General features: G+C 38.6%; 2 long non-coding RNA genes and 1 pseudogene across 2 annotated transcripts; all 3 read left to right on the top strand.

Annotated features, from left to right (window-relative positions):
* The first annotated feature begins 895 nt into the window (after positions 1 to 895).
* On the top strand, positions 896 to 7,499 carry LOC103443914 (cyclic nucleotide-gated ion channel 1-like; annotated as a pseudogene).
* A 2,432-nt stretch (positions 7,500 to 9,931) lies between these two features.
* On the top strand, positions 9,932 to 12,331 carry LOC139195358 (uncharacterized). Its single transcript, XR_011580205.1, has 5 exons — positions 9,932 to 10,102; positions 10,186 to 10,345; positions 10,451 to 10,519; positions 11,209 to 11,267; positions 12,201 to 12,331. It is a non-coding gene; the product is annotated as an uncharacterized lncRNA (long non-coding RNA).
* A 4,350-nt stretch (positions 12,332 to 16,681) lies between these two features.
* Positions 16,682 to 19,096, top strand: LOC139195356 (uncharacterized). The gene is made up of 5 exons (XR_011580202.1): positions 16,682 to 16,867; positions 16,951 to 17,110; positions 17,216 to 17,284; positions 17,974 to 18,032; positions 18,966 to 19,096. It is a non-coding gene; the product is annotated as an uncharacterized lncRNA (long non-coding RNA).

Below are 19,096 nucleotides of genomic sequence, written 5' to 3'. Positions count from 1 at the left end.
AACTTTTTTTTTAGAAAAATCAGTCCTTCAATTATACAAATCTGCCAATTACATTCTTAATATTATATTCGAAGCTACTATATTCAATTTTCCATCAATTTAAGTCATGTTACTTGCATATGATACACATTGGAGAGTAGATTGGTAATTTTCATAAAGAAATAATGTATCAAGTTAACTTTGGAGGGTAAATTAGACGTGAGATTCATAACTTATATTAAAATGTTAAGGGCATATAAGCGAGAAAATGATGGTATTACACTCTAGTGTGTCAAGTGACTTAAGTTGACGAAAAAATGAATAAAATAACTTTGAATATAATAGTATGGATGAAATTAGCAATTTTTAATGAACTTAACGACTTACTTTACCCAAAAAATAATTCAGAAACTAAATCAACACTTCACCCTATAATCTAATCAACTACTTTTTTTGTTCTTTTTAAGAAAATGGATATTATATTATTGGTTTGAAAAATGGCACGCCTTAAATTGGCATTTGAGTCCAAATATCAAGTCATAATCGAACAGCAATTTACGTTGCATGACTTAACAAAGTATCTATTATTATTATGGGAACTGTTTTTTTCTCATTGTCCGTTGACTTATATTATGACATTTATACTAGATTGTGTTCCCAATACAATAAAAATCTCTCTTATTAATGAATGATGAATTTAAATTTACACAATTCAGATCCTTTAAAAAAAGTTATATGGAGTAGACACTCAAAAAATGTGTAAAAAAAAAGTGTCCTTATTAAGGGGAGAGGGAAGAGAGATGGATATGAAACTATTACATTAATTTATAAGAGAGCTTGGAATTCATGGTGCATCGTTAAAACGCAACATACTATCCATTAATATATTAGACCACCTTCAACTGCTTAAAAACTTACGTCATATTAAAACACTTAAGTCATACTAAAAGACCTACGTGATATTAAAAGGCAGAAGCGTGAATTCAGTTCGTCTTAAAAGAGAATGGCAATGCAGCCAACAGCTTCAGTTTCTGCCACTCAACTCAGATGCTAGCTCTCTGCGTGCTATTCTCTCTCCACCTTGTAAACTGAAAACCTCGTCGTAGCTATTTAGGTGATCTTTTTTGCTCATCATCAGGGTCATTGAGTACATATATATATTTGAGTTATTATGAAGAGAAACGTCAGTATAGAAACTTCAAATGTGGAGGACCGGGCAGCAAAGAAAATGGGCAGGTTCGTGCTCTCTCTCTCTCTCTCTCTCTCTCTCTCTTTTAAGTATTTCAAATTCTGAACTTAGCATACTCCTATCTGTCACCCTCATAGTATAGCAGTGCACCATTTGCACAATAAGGCGAGCAGTTTGGCGTAGCAAAAGGGAATCTTTGATAAGGTGTTGGGGATTCGTTGAGAGTTCCAAAATACTATGTTTATTCTTATTTATTTGCAAGGCCCAATTCCATCAAGTGTCAACCTTTTTAGCCTCACTAGTTTTGAGCGTTAGCATGTACAATCTTGTGATGAGTAAGATGATCCTATAGCAAGTTATATCTTAATTGGGATGTCCTAAAAAGTCGTCCCAAGACACAAAAGTGCTCAAATCACATGGCCTTTAGCCGGCCACATGGTGCACTCCATTCGGGGCAGCAAACCATGATCTCCAAAATATGTTTCGTGCTATATTCATTGGATGTGATGCGAAGATATTCTACTTAATTTTTCTCAATGGTGGTTCAAACATGATCATTGTCCTTTCAAATATTCTTGAAATCTCAACAATGTTCTTTCCGAACGGGAGAAGATAAGGGCCTCTCTATAAGGTGGGCGGTGCCAGGGCCTAGAAACAGGTTGGATGGACCAAAATTTGGTTGTCAGGAGTGATCTTAGGTATGAAGAGCACGTCGTGTTTGCCCCAATGGTTTCTCAGTAGTCATGTTTTGGACCCATTTCAATTGGCGTCTCACAAGTGTGAAAATTAGCTATGTGAATAAGACTTCCAATGGCATCATTGTTAGAACATTCGAGTTCTAATACATGATTTGATTTAACAAATCAATCAAAGAGCACATATGGTCTCAACACGAGTGGAGTGTTCTTAAAAACTCAATAGGTTTCTATGGCATGCTCGAAACTACTAACTCGAGACTGAAACATACCTGCATTCTCAATAGAAATACAGATATACAATACATGAAACTCAACTGAAAAACACACAAACAATATTGCACAATATAATCAAAGGTTAAATCCAATTCAGCTAAAGCGAATAGCATCGAAACCCATGTGTGTGGGGCAGAATATTCGAGACAATATTCCTCAAAGCCACCATTGTCTTCTCGACATGGTCCAGGCAAGGGGAAAGAAAGAGAGCGCTAAAAGTTCGTAAATAAAACTCAATTTTTCGCGGCACAGACTGGGCTTGGGTGGTGGCTTTAGCAGCCACTAGGCCTGCAGCGTTGCTTGCGGCAACCCCACATGTTCGTGGCTAGAATTTCCGTTGGGGATGTTTCCTAGCGGACGAGCACACAGCTCCCCGAGAGGTTGGCGCCGGTTGATGCTTTCTGTCGGGCTTCTACTCACTGGCGGTCTTGTCGGGCAAGGCTGAAAGAGAATGACATAGTTAACTTTGAAGGGTGTCTTTGTGGGGCCTTAGGTGTAGGCCTTTAGGCTCACAATCAAGATTAACTTTTAGGTGCTCAGGCGTGCCACTGCCATCTTTAGCATGGCAGATGTAAAACAGATGTTGAGTTTTAGTTGTATATATACCCGAGAGGCTGTTTTAGTTATGAAATGTGCCTTTATGGGGCCTTAGGTGTCGGCCTTTAGGCTCACAATCAAGAACTAACCCAGTACTCGAACATATAATGTTTGTTTCATTGACTGCTGAAGTATTATGACTATTATACTTCTAATTACCCGAGCCCGAAGAGCAGAATGAATCCAAATAGGTGCCTTTGTAAGGCCTTAGATGTAGGCCTTGAGGCTTCCCATCATAATTACTTCTATACTCAAACGTTCTATGATAATCATAATATAACAGAAATAAAACTAAGAAATAGGTTGATTACTTGCGCCCCAAGTAACTTCGAACTTCTTGTTATCAAAGACTGTCGTGGATGGGTTAAGTCCACATAAGGTTCTTTTTTATGCCTTGAGACCAAGGACTTTTGAATGATCAATCTTATATGCCCGAGGGTTTAGAACTCAGATCTGATCTAAACTGTGAATACAGATTCCAATCGGATTCAAAAACTGAGGAGTCTTTTAATCATCAACTTGCTAGAAATAACTTGGATACAAATGGAAGTATACAACATACTACTAGATTTATGAATGAAAAGACAAAATCAAAGAGGGTCGGGCAAGGCTAGTCGTCTTACAACTTCGTATCTTTGTGATTTATAAAGGGGTTTGAGAGTTTAGAAAGAGGGATAGGGAGACGAGTTTACATAAGGAAATCGATACTACAGCAAGATTTAGACAAGGTAGCAGAGCTTTTACAAAGGCTTTTGGTAAGGGTTGATCCCGAAAGGGATGAAGGCTTGGGCTGACTACAGCTTCGTTGAAGGCAAATCTGGCTTAAGCAGAGTTTGTGCTTGTATTTGTTTGTTTGTTAGAGTGTCTTTGTCTCTGATTTCTCTTTCTTATTTTATAGATAGTTTGGCTTGGCCTCCTGTAGCATTAATCTTGCCCGAATGCAGCTTGAAGGGCAATGACTCATCAGCTTTTTACTTATACTGCCACTGTAAAGTGTTTTTGGGCTGATTAGCTGGCTGGTCTACACCACTTGGTCTCTAGGTAGGTGAGCAAGTGGCTCAAATGATCTGCACCTAGTCGGGAAAAGCCCTTTTTTTGCCTTCTGGGCTTTGGCTGAGCTTCAGGCTCCTTTCCTCCTAGTCCTTCTTTTGGGCCAACTCCCTTTTGAGCCCAAAGTTCAAGTTTTAACCCAAACACCACCAACATCGACCTCGTCAAAATCGACGGTGGTGTGGTAAGTTCGATCGCACAATACCCAAATTCGGGAGAGATTTCAGATAATCTCACAATCCCTGGACTCCATCATCTAAAAAACTCTGTTCGCCGACATCGAAGACGAGATTTTGGCCATTCACGACGACCTGAAGTTGTCAGTGGCGTCGGGGAAAACCAGAGAGGTGGTGGGGCCTGGATCTATAGAAGAAGATCCAAACGACATGTCGTTTCATTTGGGCTCGTGGTTCGGCGCGATGCGACTGGCGCACCGGTGGTAGAAATAAAGTCCACGATGGGCTGAAAAATCCTAAGCCCAATCGTGGGTGGGAAAATTTTTAAGTACTGGTAGTGATTGTATTAAATAAAGGGGTGCGCTATCCACACATCCCAAATTATTCTCACACGCCTCTTGTTAATTTATGTCCGTTGATCTTTTTCAATTTATTCAATCCAACGGCTGAAAATTAGAAGGGTGTGTGAGAAGTAAAATGAGGTGTGTGGATATCACACCCCTAAATAAATATAAGTATTGTAGTTAATCTCGTAAAATTATTGTTGAATTATTATTAGGGCACTACTTTTGACACTTCAAAATTTAATTGTGCATTGCTGATAAGAGTATTATTTTATGTTATGGATTTCATTTGTTGTTTGTTGCGTGTTTCCCAGAAAGGCTGGAGAACGTTCGAAAGCAACAAGGAACATAATATTTGCGATATCATGCGTATTTGCTGTCTCTCTGGATCCCTTGTTCTTTTACGTCCTGATCATCGATCAGGATGACAAGTGCCTTCAAATGGACAAAACGTTGAGCATTGTTGCTTGTCTCACGCGATCACTCACGGATGTCATTTTCCTGGGGCATTTTATATGTGAAATTTATGACCGTGTTCAAAATGCAAAACCACAAACCCAGAAAAATGGGGGAAATTCGCATAAGAAAACGAAAATCAGAAAGTTGATTGATCAAGTTGCCATGAAAATAGCTCAGAAGATGCCGTGGTTATCTGTCTTTACTGTAATAGGCTTTTTCGCTCTTCTTCCCCTCCCACAAGTAAGAGAAAGAAATTAACTAAACTCTAATTTTCTTTTTCTTTTTCTTTTTTGTGGCTGGCTGAAATTGATGGACTTCTATGTTCTGAGTTCTAACCCTTTTTTATGTTTTGATTTTCTGCAGCTGCTAATAGGAGTTATTTTTTACACAATGAAAGGCTCAGGATTAGTGGAACACAAAGACGTTCTGAATTTTTTTCTTCTCTGTCAGTATTTTCCGAGGATTTATCGAATCTACCTATCAGCCGAGGATTTCAAAATGATTAATGGGATGTGGATTAAGGGTCTATACAACATGTTTCTCTACATTCTTTCCAGCCACGTAAGTTTCACTTCAATTGGCATTTTGTTCTAATACTTTGGTAATTATTAATGTTATGTTAGACTAATTATCTGAGGTTTTGTGTTTGCATGGTATGTATTTAGGTACTCGGAGCTTTTTGGTACTTTTTTTCTATTCAACGAGAGTTAACATGTTGGCAAGAGGCTTGTGTAAATCATAGTAAAGATCCCAGAGCATGTTTGAATACTTTCAATTGCGATAGTCGAAGTTCCACTGCAAGAAATATAACATTTATAAATGAGCATTGCCCGTTAGATACTCCAAATGGTGCTTCATCTTCATTTAACTTTGGAATATTTATTGATTCCCTTCAGAATCAAAACACGGAGCATATACCGTTCAGAAAAAAGTTTTTTTACTCTTTCTGGTGGGGCCTGCGAAATCTAAGGTTCACATTATATCATTGACAAAACAATTTTTTAAAAAATACGTAACGAATAAATTTTTTTTGGGTTATATAATTCAGCTGTATTGTCTAATATGATATCATGTACCTTAATATTTTGCAGTAATTTTGGGACTAATCTGACAACAAGTACATAAGTGGGGGAAAACTTGTTCGCGATTTTCATTTCTATCGTTGGTTTGCTACTGTTTTTATATCTCATTGGAAACGTACAGGTTGGTATATTCAATCTCTCTGTACATAAGCTTTCAACAATTTTCCCATGTTTGGGACTGTATGCGGAGATCATTCTTTGAGTATATTAAGTAATTGTTTGATTTGTGGCGTGACAGACTTTTATGCAGATGGAAGCTACAAAAAAAGAGGAGATGAGACAAAAGATGAAGATGAAGAAGCTAGACGTACACACTTGGATGGCCACAAATGAACTCCCTAATGATTTAAGGGAAGAGATCTTGAGTAGCATAAAGCAAACATTGAAACAAAAAACATTGAAGCAACACATTGACGCTGATCTCCATAATTTTCTCTTCTCCATTCTTCCCGGGAAAACCAGAACATCTTTGAAGCGTTGTCTTTGCATGAAAACACTTCAGAAAGTATGCTCAGCCTCAATCTCTCTCCATTAATTTATGGTATGCATTGTTTTAAAACAAAATGACGTTAAGATTCAACGAATGAATACCAATAAAGATAAGAGTGCGCTATATTCGTAGAGTTTATAGTCCAAAGTTATATAATAATGCTAAGTTAGTTAACAACACAGAATAATATTGTTATTACTTCAACTAGGTTACTTGCATCCATTTTCACTGCAATGTTGTTCTGACATATGGCTGCTCCCGTGCGTGTACGTGTTTAGGTAAAAATGCTTCAAGGCATGGATGACAAAGTGTTGACGTTGATGTGCGACTATCTGAAGCCAGTGACGTACATTGAGAACAGCAACATTTTTCGAATGGGAGATCCACTCGACTGCGTGCTGATCATTATGGAAGGGACAGTGTGGACCTACGCGTCGAGTGATAGTCAAGCTGGGCGAGGAATCTCATCAATGGGCACCAAGCCCCTCCGGAAAGGTGACTTTTACGGGGAAGAGCTTTTCGATTGGGCACCAGGCAGTTTCACCGAACTTCCAGTCTCCAGCAAACATGTCAAAACTCGGATAAAAGTAGATGCATTTCTGCTCACGGCCAATGACTTGGATAGTGTAGTTTCCAAACACCGGCTACAGTGGAAGAAGGAGGGTACTCTAACTCCAGCGATGAAGATCATGGCAGCTTCTACTATAGCAACAGCATTCCGTAGTGGTCGTCGTCTCCGAGCTATAAACAAAGTATGTTCCTCAACCTCCATCTCTCACCATTAATTTATGATATACATTGTTTTAAAACAAAATGACGTTAACATTCACCCGCTACAGGGGGAGAAAAACGAGAAGAAGGGTTCTCAAGAGGTGAAGATCATGGCAGCTTAACCAACGTGCATTGATGTCATAATAATATACATTAGCGTTTTAGAAAAACGCTATTCAGCCCACGCTATAATAGCTCAAGCCTTTTTCATTATATAGGTTTATAAAATTCTGTGTGTGTAGATGATATCATAGCATTTGGAAATGCTATAATAAAAATAGCGAAACTCTTTGTGTAAGAGCATGAGTAGGATTCATACAAGTCTTGGGATAATTGATATTATAAAGAAGTCTAAATCATGTTGACAAGAGTTAATCCAATCATATTGGTATATTGAGGACTCTTGTATTTGCTCGTTTATAGGACTCATAATGATATAAGGAATGCAGTCTTGTAATCCTTGTGGGATTGTTATAGGGCGATCCAGATCTTGTAGTATAAAGCCACAAGCCCCCACTCTCACAAAAACACGCTCTTATTGTTCCAATTACCTATAAGTTGGAGAGCATTGAGTTTTGCAGAGAGAAGGTTGTGTGCAGGTTTTCATGACTTATTCATCCGTGAACATGTCTGCATGTATGTGTTGTTGTGAATGTTTCAGTACTTACATATATAATACATACATGGTATAATGATTGTGATTTAGTTGATTGATCCTTGTGTTCTTAGCTGGCGTATTAATCTTTAAGTCTAGTTTAGTCTTACACTTTGTTCTTTCCATAATTGTGTTTATTACATGCTACTTCACAATTGATACAGCTGTTACAAATTATAGGCTATGATATTCAGTTTACAATTCTCAATAGTAACATACATTGATCTCACATTGACTGACCGAAGTGAACAAAGTATCAACTGCAACGAAATCTCTAATCTGCCAAAAAGAAAGGAGAATTTACAAGAACAAAGTTTTCTAACTGCAAGAAGGGTTCATCTGACAAGACCAAAGGAGATAGATAGATTATGTGAGTTTAAGAAAGTGAGCCACATTCGCCCTCGAGAGAGAGGAGTCGACAGGGGTAGAGGAAGTGGAACTCGGAAGCCATAAGGGAGGGGGGGAGGGGGACGGCAAGAAGTAAGAAGCCTTGCTAGGGTTGGCAGCGGAGGTAAGGGGGTCGAGAGAGGAAAAGGGAGTCGAGGAAAGGCCTAAACGATTGACACTTTATAGAAAAGTATAACCTTGATAATTCATTGATGTGTAAAGTGTACAATACACACACACACACATAAGTCTTTGACTTGAAGTACAAGTAATATTTAAGGATAATAAATACAAGATCAATGAGAAGGAGAATCCAAATTTGATTCATCTTTCCTAACACACCTAGAGACACCTGTTCGCTCCCTAAATTCGCCATGGGCCTTGCGGGCATGCCGGGAATTTATTCAAACATAAGATTGGTGGGTGCGGGCGTGCCACTACTAGATGCCGCTAGCAGACGGGTTCTGAATAATTGAGGTTGCGCCTGAGATTGACTTCAAACCAAGAGATTGTGCCATTGAATGGGAGTAGCTCAAATCAAGGTTCTTTCTTTGCCTTAAAACTAAGGACTTTACTTATATGGAGAGATTGAACAATATGTAAATGGCAAGGTTGCTAGAAGTGTGAATGCTTGAGGAAAGTAGATGATTGCAGTTGTACATAAATGTATTTATTCAAAGTACAAAGCATTCTAAGTACAGAGGGATGCCAAACTGGAAATGAGTCGTATAGAAAATACAAAAGAGATCGATACTACCGAATGAGTAACAGAGCTAATAAACTAGAGAAAGATGGCTTTTGTAGGAGATTATCCTAGAAAGATCTAAGATCTGGGCTGACTACAGCTTCGTATGCAAATCTGGCTTGAGCAGAGTTTGTGTATTTATTTGTTTGATTGAGTGTCCATAATCCTTGTGTTTCTGCTCCTTTATATAGAGATCTGAAAAGAGCCCCCTTGCTGAGAACATTGCACTTGCCCGAAAGAAGCTTGGGCAACTTGCATTGTGAAACATTAAAATAAGCAAGTTTGTATCTTCACCACATGCTTTCATCACATGTCTCCACCACTTGCAATAAACTAACATTTAAAAGAAGCAAGTTGGCTCCTTTCACATGTTCTTTGCAAGAAAGTCTGTGTCCCTTCCAATCCACTTGAAAGCATGCAATTGTTTTGATTAAAGAAAGCTTTTGGCAAACCTCCATCACCAAAACAAAAAGGAAAAGTAATATTACAATGTTTAAACTATCCCACTTGCACCAAATATCTCTTCAGATTCAATGTTTTGCCCCATCATCCTTCAAATGTCATATTTGCCATATTTAGCCCGAATGACATATTTTAGGTGCAAACAACACCAACTCTATGAATGGAATGATTACCCCTTCAAAGACACCAATTCAAAACTTAAGGAGCCGAAAAACAATAACATGAAGCTAATTAAAAGCCCCCATAAGCTAATTGAAACAGAGATTCTGGAAAACAAAGGTACCAAATTTAAGCGAAATAGCCATAAACCGGGACATCATCGAAGTAAGATCAAAATCTAATTTTAGTCCTTGATACATTAATTGTCACAGCCCGTCCCGGAATTATAAACTCCGAGGACGTGAAATTACAGAAACGCCCTTAAACGAGATTAAGGTGCGTAAATTTGGTATTTGTTTTACCTAAAAACATCCTAAACTAGGGTTAGATTTATTATTGTATGTGTTAATATTTTGTATTTGGACTTTATGTAGGGTCCTACCTTCTGAAATCCTTCCCCATTTCCCGTTTTGTTGTCTCCTTCTCTCTCTCTTCCTCATCTCTCCCTCAGTCACTCTCACACTCCCTCATTCTCTCTCAAACTCTCGGACAAACACCAAGGCTCTCGAAAACTTCACAGTTTCAGGATGAGGAAGGTACCATCATGTTCGTGAGGACCATACGAACACATTGGTATTGTTTTCAGGTAAGGTTTCCCACGATTTCACGTAGAAAACTCAAGCCCGTGAAATGACACTATTCATGAACTTTGTATTTGTTGATTTTTAGGCCAAACTAAGATCATAGGGAGCTCTAGGAGGTTCCCACGAAGCTCGGAGTGCTTCGTTGGAAGTTTTTGGACGTAAGAACACGGAGATCGACAAGTTCAAAGTTTGGCCGGAACTTTCGAGGCATTTTCCGGCGAATCACCGGCGAGTTAGGAGTCGAGGTAGGTATCAATCTCTTCGTCTCGTCAAGTACTACAACTTTCCTTTTTGTTTCACTCAATTTCGTTGAGTATTGAAGAAGTTATACTCATTTGAAAAATACCCAGTTTCCGGCGACCTCCGAGGCTTTCGAGGCAGTTTCCGGCCAAACCACGGCGAACTAGGTGTTGTGTAAGGTACCATTCTCTTTGTCTCTTCAAGGGCTACAACTTTCGTTTTTGAATCACTTGATTTCGTTGAGAAATGACAAAGTTATGGCAATTTGAAAAACCGCCCGGAAAACAGCCGCCGGAAAAACCAGTCCGGCGACCCAAGGAAGAAGATGGTGCTACAGTAAAATAAAAAATAAAAATAAAATTATTTTAAAAATATGTCGACGTCCGTGACGTCGAGTAGATCACTGTGGTATATTCATATACCCAATTTGAGCACCGTATGAGAAAGTTATTAAGGATTGTTGGTTAGGTGTTCGAATAACGTTTTATAGTTTTGGTGAAAATGTGAATTGATGATCCGACCGTTGGATCGTCACCAAAATTTGATACGTTGTAATACGTAATATTTGAGGATTATTGGAACTTACGGATTGGGAATCCGAGTTAGGGATCTTCCGGAATTGGAATTGTAAGTCCATAATATAAAATGTTAACCGTCACTTAGTTTTGGAAATTGACGGAGATCCGACCGTTGGATGGTAATGAAATTTTAGGATGTTGTCCTAGAGGTATAATGTGGACCTCTGGAAGTTATGGATTTAAAATCTGAGTGGCAGATCTTCCGGATCGATCAACGTAGTGACGTATTTTATATAAGTTATGTATTCTATCGATATGAATTCTGAGCCTGGATTTGATTACTATTCTAGGCGGCGATCGTCATGACGCCTTGGCGTATTGTGCTAGGGAGTTGTAGGGCGAACTCCAGGTGAGTGGGCAGTTTTGTTTTCCGTATATATATATACTTGACGTTTCCCAGAAATTGAATTGAAATGAAAATATGTTTAAAATGAAATGCATATGAGTTATGTGGAAAAACGGGAAGTGAAATACCATGCATAGAATTGATATGAAAAGTATATAGAAATGTGAGTTGAAATGCCATGCATGAATTAATATATGATGCATATGTATGAATTGGTGCGGTGGACGCACAGGTAAGAATTGATTTATGATGCATATGTATGAAATGGTGCGGTGGACGCACAAATGAGTATTTAATTACTGTTATGATGATGATGATATATATTGAGCTCAAATCCTGCACCATGGTTTAGTGCTTATAGTATTCACCGCATCGCACGCTCGCCTTGGATCCAAGTAGATGCTAGTCGTACAGTCCACGCGGAGTGGGTACGACAGACCAGTCGCGAGAGTGTTAGTGAGATTCCGACTGGTGGGTGACCTTAGATTATGTGCACAGATGATTTATGAGAAGCACTAGAGCGTAACTTGTGTGCAGAAGGCCGGACGGGTCACAGAGGTGACTCCGGTAGAGTGATAATGATAGATTTTGAGCTCTAGGTTCAACCGTACAGGGCTATTAGAGGGCCTACGGTTGATTACTTTCTTGCACCTGATATGATTATGTTGATGCATTCATACCTTATTACTGTTGAGATGATGTGGCATGGCATAATTAATATGAGAAATGTTGAGATGATGTGGCATGGCATAATTGTTATGAAAATGTTGAGTTAACGACTTGAAGTCTTGAGAATATATATGTATATTTATATTTTACATTTCTGGGAAAATATACAGGTTTTACGGAGAGGGGTTACAACGTTTTGAAAAATGTTTGGATTTGGAAAAGAATTGTTTTACTGACCCACTCAATTTTGGTTTTGCGCCCCTCCAGGTTCAGGAATCACAAAGGTGTGGTGACTACGAGGAATTCGACGGTGTTCTGACAGATTGGACAAAATTAGGACTCACCTTCGGGTGTATCAACTTATAAATTGTATAATTAAAGCTTCCGTACTGTGCAAATGGTTACGTCACTCTCACGTGACGGCCAGCATGCCCTCCTTCGGGACGGGGTGTGTCAGTTGGTATCAGAGCATGGTTGCAATCTTGGACATCTTGAGAAGTTTATAGTGAATTCTGTCAGAACTACACCGCCTCGTAGCAAACCACGTAGTTAGAGGAATTTAGTCTCCCTAATATAGCGGTTTAGGGAAAACTATTATTAGGGTGATTCAGTCTATTATAAAAAGGGACATTTTAAGATGGGTTATGAGTTGAATTTGAATCACCTTATGAAATGATGAACCTGAGGGAGCGAAGTAACGGTTTAACCATTTGGAAAAGATGTTTCAGATTATGCAAGTCAAAGGAATCTTCCTTCTGACAGGGGGTCGAGACGACTACCTGGTTTTGGGTATGAATTTGTATCCTGGTGGAAACAGGAGTATGATTTGTTGTCACCGGAGGAACAGCCGATTTAAAATTGTTTAAGGACTTGTTTAAGGAAAAGTTTATCCCTCCGGCATTTATCGATGGTAGTAAGCAAGAGTTTGCAAATGTGAATCAAGGAAGGTGATGATCGAGGGATATTATAGAAAGTTTTCAGACTTGCCTCGTTCTATCCAGATATTGTTGTTAATTTGGTTGAGGTGTTATGTTGTTTTAAGCTGGGTGGCAAAAGGGAAGTGGTATTTTGGGTGACCATTATCCATTATACTTCTTACCAGGAATATACGAGATGCTGTTGAGTCTTGAGGACTCTGAGAACATGAGCAACGAGAATAAAGAAGAATAAGAAATGAATGGGAATTAAAAGAAGACGATAAAGTTAATGATTCGTCATATCAAGGATATAGAAAGATTCAGAGCTTCGAAAGAAGTGAAGCTAGAGTTAATTCTTCCAGCTGAGGTTTTAATGTCGCTGGTTAGAATAAAAGTGATGGATATACTGGTAATCCCAGATATTTGAGACAAGGTGTCTCGAGTAAAGGAAATGTACCTTGTGCAGCAGGTACAAAATTAACACTTTGGGAAATGTGAAATTAATGAATGTGTTTATGTGAACAGATGGGACACATAATTGTGAATCGTCCCTAGAATCAGTTGTACTCAACAATTTTCCATGATATCATAGTGTCGATTCAGCAGAGTTATGGACTTAGTAGTTTGGTCGGATTGACCGTGAGTACAGAGAGATTTGATGAGTTATATGTTCAGCCGTACAGACCATGAGAAGTGGATTCATTGACACATGAGAAATTGGTGAGTTATAGGCTCGGCCGTACCGACCACGCGGAGTGGATCCGGCCGACGTATTATTGAGATAAGAGTTGAATCAACCGTATTGGTCATTCTAGTTGACTTCGGCTGATATATTTCTTATTATGTATGATATTACCTAGAGAGTGGTAAATAAATGTAGTTGAGACGAGTGTATGTATTTTGCATTGAGTGACAAAATAGTATTGTTATATCTTTGAGAGTGGTTGCCTACTTATCGAGACAACGATGATTTATCAGTATTGCGGGCTGCAGACCGTAATATTAATAACTCATTCGTGGATTCGTTAAGCAAGCAAACCGGTAGGTTATTTTATGTTAGTGTTGTACTTACTTAGAATGTTCAGTAATAATAAAGTATGTATTGGGTCAATTAATTTTATTCCATTAGAGTGATTGTTTATAGTTGTGACTAGATGGAATGTTACGGGAAACCAGTTACTTTCCATCGATCTGGATGACCAGAGATTACTTTTGTTAGTATGCAAAGTGGATTGAGTCAGGCCGTTATTTATGCTGTGAGAGCAAAGAGATTGTTTTCGAAAGGCTGTCAAAAATATTAGCTCATGTGGTGCTAAATGATGTTGTTTGGAGTAGTGTGAATAATGTCGAAAGGGTTAGACTTTTCTTGATGTCTTCCCTGAAAGTATACCTGGATTGTCTTCAGGCAGAGATATGAGGTTCATTATTGATTTGTTGCCAGGTATAAATTTATGTTAAAGATTTGTTCATGATGAGTTAAGGGAATTGGAAATTCAGTTGAGAGAATTGGTTGATAAAAGTTTTATTCAACCTAGTATAACACTTTTGAGGAGCCCCAGTTTGTTGGTGAGGAAGAAAATGGATCTTGAGACTGTTCATTGATTATAGACAATGGAGTCGGGTAACGATTGAGAACCGTTATCCATGGTGATGTACTAATGTTTATTTAACCAGCTCATAAGTAATTGCGAAGATTCAAAGATTGAATTGAGATCTGGTTACTACCAATTGAAGATTATGAGTAACGTTGTTCCTAAGATTGTTTTTCTGGACTCGTTATAGTCTTTATGAAGTTTGGTGATGCTATATGGATACTCATGCTGTTTTATGAGTTGATGAATGATGTATTCCAATAATGCCTTGATAAATAGATATCATTTTCATTGAAGATATTCTGGCATATTCTGAGCCAGAGCAGAGCATGTAAACGTATTAAGTCGGTGAAGCAAAGATTGAGAGAACGTTGGTTGTATGCTAAGTTTAGCAAAAGCTAAAGTTAAATGGATCAAGTGGCATTCTAAAATTTGTTATGTCTGCTTAAGGTATTCAAGTGAATCCTTAAAAGATAGCAGAAATTGAGGAATTGGAACAACCACGAACTGTAATTGAGATTCGGAATTTCTTAGCTTACCAGGCTATCTTGAATGGTTGTGAAAGATTTTTCAGTCATTGCTTTGTCATTGACGAGACGGTTGAGAAAAGAGGTTATGTATGAGTGGGAAGGAAATTGTGAGCAAATGATTCAACAACTGAAGTATTTCCTCACTCATGCACGTATTTTAGTAATCCCAGAGAATAGTGGTAATCATAAATTTTTAGTGATGTTTCTTGAATGGTATTGGATGCATGTTGATGCAAATGTTAGGGTGATTGCATACGTTTCACGACAAATGGAATCTCATGAGATGAATTACCCTACTGGTGATTTGGAAGTCACGATTATCATCCTTGCTGTGAAGTTATGGAGACATTATATGTTGATAAGAATGCAAGATTTTACAAATCAAAAGAGTCTCCAATATTTGTTTACTCGGAAGGATTTTGATATGAGGCAGCAAAGGTGAATTGTATTGCTTAATGAACATGATTGTACGATCAGGGTGATCGTAAAGTTTGTTCTAGCTGAAGCATTTGGTGAGAAGACTACAGTAAGATTAATGTCTGGCACGTTTGCCAAGAGTATCATCTTGTGGATTGAAAACCAACGGAAGAAAAATTAAGAATGGAAGATCGAGAAGAAGTTATACTTGTTAAATTTCAAGTTAGGCCTATTTGGTAAGGTCGTACTCAAGACTCAAATGCTTGACGAAGGAATTCAAGAATTAACCGAGGCAGAATTGGATGGTATGTTTATGCAAGAGAATGGGACGTATGTGCCAAATTATGTGGAATTAAAGAAAGCAATTTTGACGATATACAATGTTAAGTTTTTGGGTATGTTGGTTACTTCTAAGTTTTGGATAGCGTACAAGAAGCTTGGTTACCAAATTACCTTATAGTACACCTTTGTGTTGGACAGAAGTTGACAAAAGAGTTCTTGCGGGCCCTGAGACTATGGATGAGTCTCCTCAAAATATTCAGGTGAGTAAGTTAACCTGAAAGTAGCCAGGAATGACAAAAGAGATTAACAGATGGGTATGCCACTAATCGAGTGTATAACGTAGATGATTTTATATTTTTGGAAATTTCTTCATGAAAAGAAATAGTAAGATTTGGAAAGTAGACAAGATAAGATTTAAACACATCAGACCGTTTTGATCATTAAAAGAATCGATGAAGTTGCATACAAGTTTGTGATGCCTTCAGAATTGGCTAAGGCACATAATGTATTTTGTGTTCGATGCGTTGTCACTAGGTGGCAGAGTCGTCTCATGGAATTCTGGTGCAACTATTGAGAATTAAATTGGATTCGACTTGATAAGGAACCAAGGATGACTTTGGATTGGAAAAAGAAGGTCCTGAGAATTAAGACAGAGTAAGTGGTAAAAGTATTGTGGATGAACCATTCAGCGGAAGAAACTACTTGGGAGACGGAAGAACGGATGAGAGGTATGTATCCGAGGCTATTTTATGAGTTTTGATGGGTTGGTTGGTGGCTAGAATTTCGGGGACGAAATTCTATAAGGAGGGGAGATTGTCACAGCCCGTCCCGGAATTATAAACTCCGAGGACGTGAAATTACAGAAACGCCCTTAAACGAGATTAAGGTGCGTAAATTTGGTATTTGTTTTACCTAAAAACATCCTAAACTAGGGTTAGATTTATTATTGTATGTGTTAATATTTTGTATTTGGACTTTATGTAGGGTCCTACCTTCTGAAATCCTTCCCCATTTCCCGTTTTGTTGTCTCCTTCTCTCTCTCTTCCTCATCTCTCCCTCAGTCACTCTCACACTCCCTCATTCTCTCTCAAACTCTCGGACAAACACCAAGGCTCTCGAAAACTTCACAGTTTCAGGATGAGGAAGGTACCATCATGTTCGTGAGGACCATACGAACACATTGGTATTGTTTTCAGGTAAGGTTTCCCACGATTTCACGTAGAAAACTCAAGCCCGTGAAATGACACTATTCATGAACTTTGTATTTGTTGATTTTTAGGCCAAACTAAGATCATAGGGAGCTCTAGGAGGTTCCCACGAAGCTCGGAGTGCTTCGTTGGAAGTTTTTGGACGTAAGAACACGGAGATCGACAAGTTCAAAGTTTGGCCGGAACTTTCGAGGCATTTTCCGGCGAATCACCGGCGAGTTAGGAGTCGAGGTAGGTATCAATCTCTTCGTCTCGTCAAGTACTACAACTTTCCTTTTTGTTTCACTCAATTTCGTTGAGTATTGAAGAAGTTATACTCATTTGAAAAATACCCAGTTTCCGGCGACCTCCGAGGCTTTCGAGGCAGTTTCCGGCCAAACCACGGCGAACTAGGTGTTGTGTAAGGTACCATTCTCTTTGTCTCTTCAAGGGCTACAACTTTCGTTTTTGAATCACTTGATTTCGTTGAGAAATGACAAAGTTATGGCAATTTGAAAAACCGCCCGGAAAACAGCCGCCGGAAAAACCAGTCCGGCGACCCAAGGAAGAAGATGGTGCTACAGTAAAATAAAAAATAAAAATAAAATTATTTTAAAAATATGTCGACGTCCGTGACGTCGAGTAGATCACTGTGGTATATTCATATACCCAATTTGAGCACCGTATGAGAAAGTTATTAAGGATTGTTGGTTAGGTGTTCGAATAACGTTTTATAGTTTTGGTGAAAATGTGAATTGATGATCCGACCGTTGGATCGTCACCAAAATTTGATACGTTGTAATACGTAATATTTGAGGATTATTGGAACTTACGGATTGGGAATCCGAGTTAGGGATCTTCCGGAATTGGAATTGTAAGTCCATAATATAAAATGTTAACCGTCACTTAGTTTTGGAAATTGACGGAGATCCGACCGTTGGATGGTAATGAAATTTTAGGATGTTGTCCTAGAGGTATAATGTGGACCTCTGGAAGTTATGGATTTAAAATCTGAGTGGCAGATCTTCCGGATCGATCAACGTAGTGACGTATTTTATATAAGTTATGTATTCTATCGATATGAATTCTGAGCCTGGATTTGATTACTATTCTAGGCGGCGATCGTCATGACGCCTTGGCGTATTGTGCTAGGGAGTTGTAGGGCGAACTCCAGGTGAGTGGGCAGTTTTGTTTTCCGTATATATATATACTTGACGTTTCCCAGAAATTGAATTGAAATGAAAATATGTTTAAAATGAAATGCATATGAGTTATGTGGAAAAACGGGAAGTGAAATACCATGCATAGAATTGATATGAAAAGTATATAGAAATGTGAGTTGAAATGCCATGCATGAATTAATATATGATGCATATGTATGAATTGGTGCGGTGGACGCACAGGTAAGAATTGATTTATGATGCATATGTATGAAATGGTGCGGTGGACGCACAAATGAGTATTTAATTACTGTTATGATGATGATGATATATATTGAGCTCAAATCCTGCACCATGGTTTAGTGCTTATAGTATTCACCGCATCGCACGCTCGCCTTGGATCCAAGTAGATGCTAGTCGTACAGTCCACGCGGAGTGGGTACGACAGACCAGTCGCGAGAGTGTTAGTGAGATTCCGACTGGTGGGTGACCTTAGATTATGTGCACAGATGATTTATGAGAAGCACTAGAGCGTAACTTGTGTGCAGAAGGCCGGACGGGTCACAGAGGTGACTCCGGTAGAGTGATAATGATAGATTTTGAGCTCTAGGTTCAACCGTACAGGGCTATTAGAGGGCCTACGGTTGATTACTTTCTTGCACCTGATATGATTATGTTGATGCATTCATACCTTATTACTGTTGAGATGATGTGGCATGGCATAATTAATATGAGAAATGTTGAGATGATGTGGCATGGCATAATTGTTATGAAAATGTTGAGTTAACGACTTGAAGTCTTGAGAATATATATGTATATTTATATTTTACATTTCTGGGAAAATATACAGGTTTTACGGAGAGGGGTTACAACGTTTTGAAAAATGTTTGGATTTGGAAAAGAATTGTTTTACTAACCCACTCAATTTTGGTTTTGCGCCCCTCCAGGTTCAGGAATCACAAAGGTGTGGTGACTACGAGGAATTCGACGGTGTTCTGACAGATTGGACAAAATTAGGACTCACCTTCGGGTGTATCAACTTATAAATTGTATAATTAAAGCTTCCGTACTGTGCAAA

Source organism: Malus domestica, chromosome 01, assembly GCF_042453785.1.
Source record: "Malus domestica chromosome 01, GDT2T_hap1".
In the NCBI taxonomy this organism is placed as follows: Eukaryota; Viridiplantae; Streptophyta; class Magnoliopsida; order Rosales; family Rosaceae; genus Malus; species Malus domestica.
The sequence above is the reverse complement of the archived record's forward strand: the minus strand, read 5'-3'. Positions and strand labels throughout refer to the sequence as shown.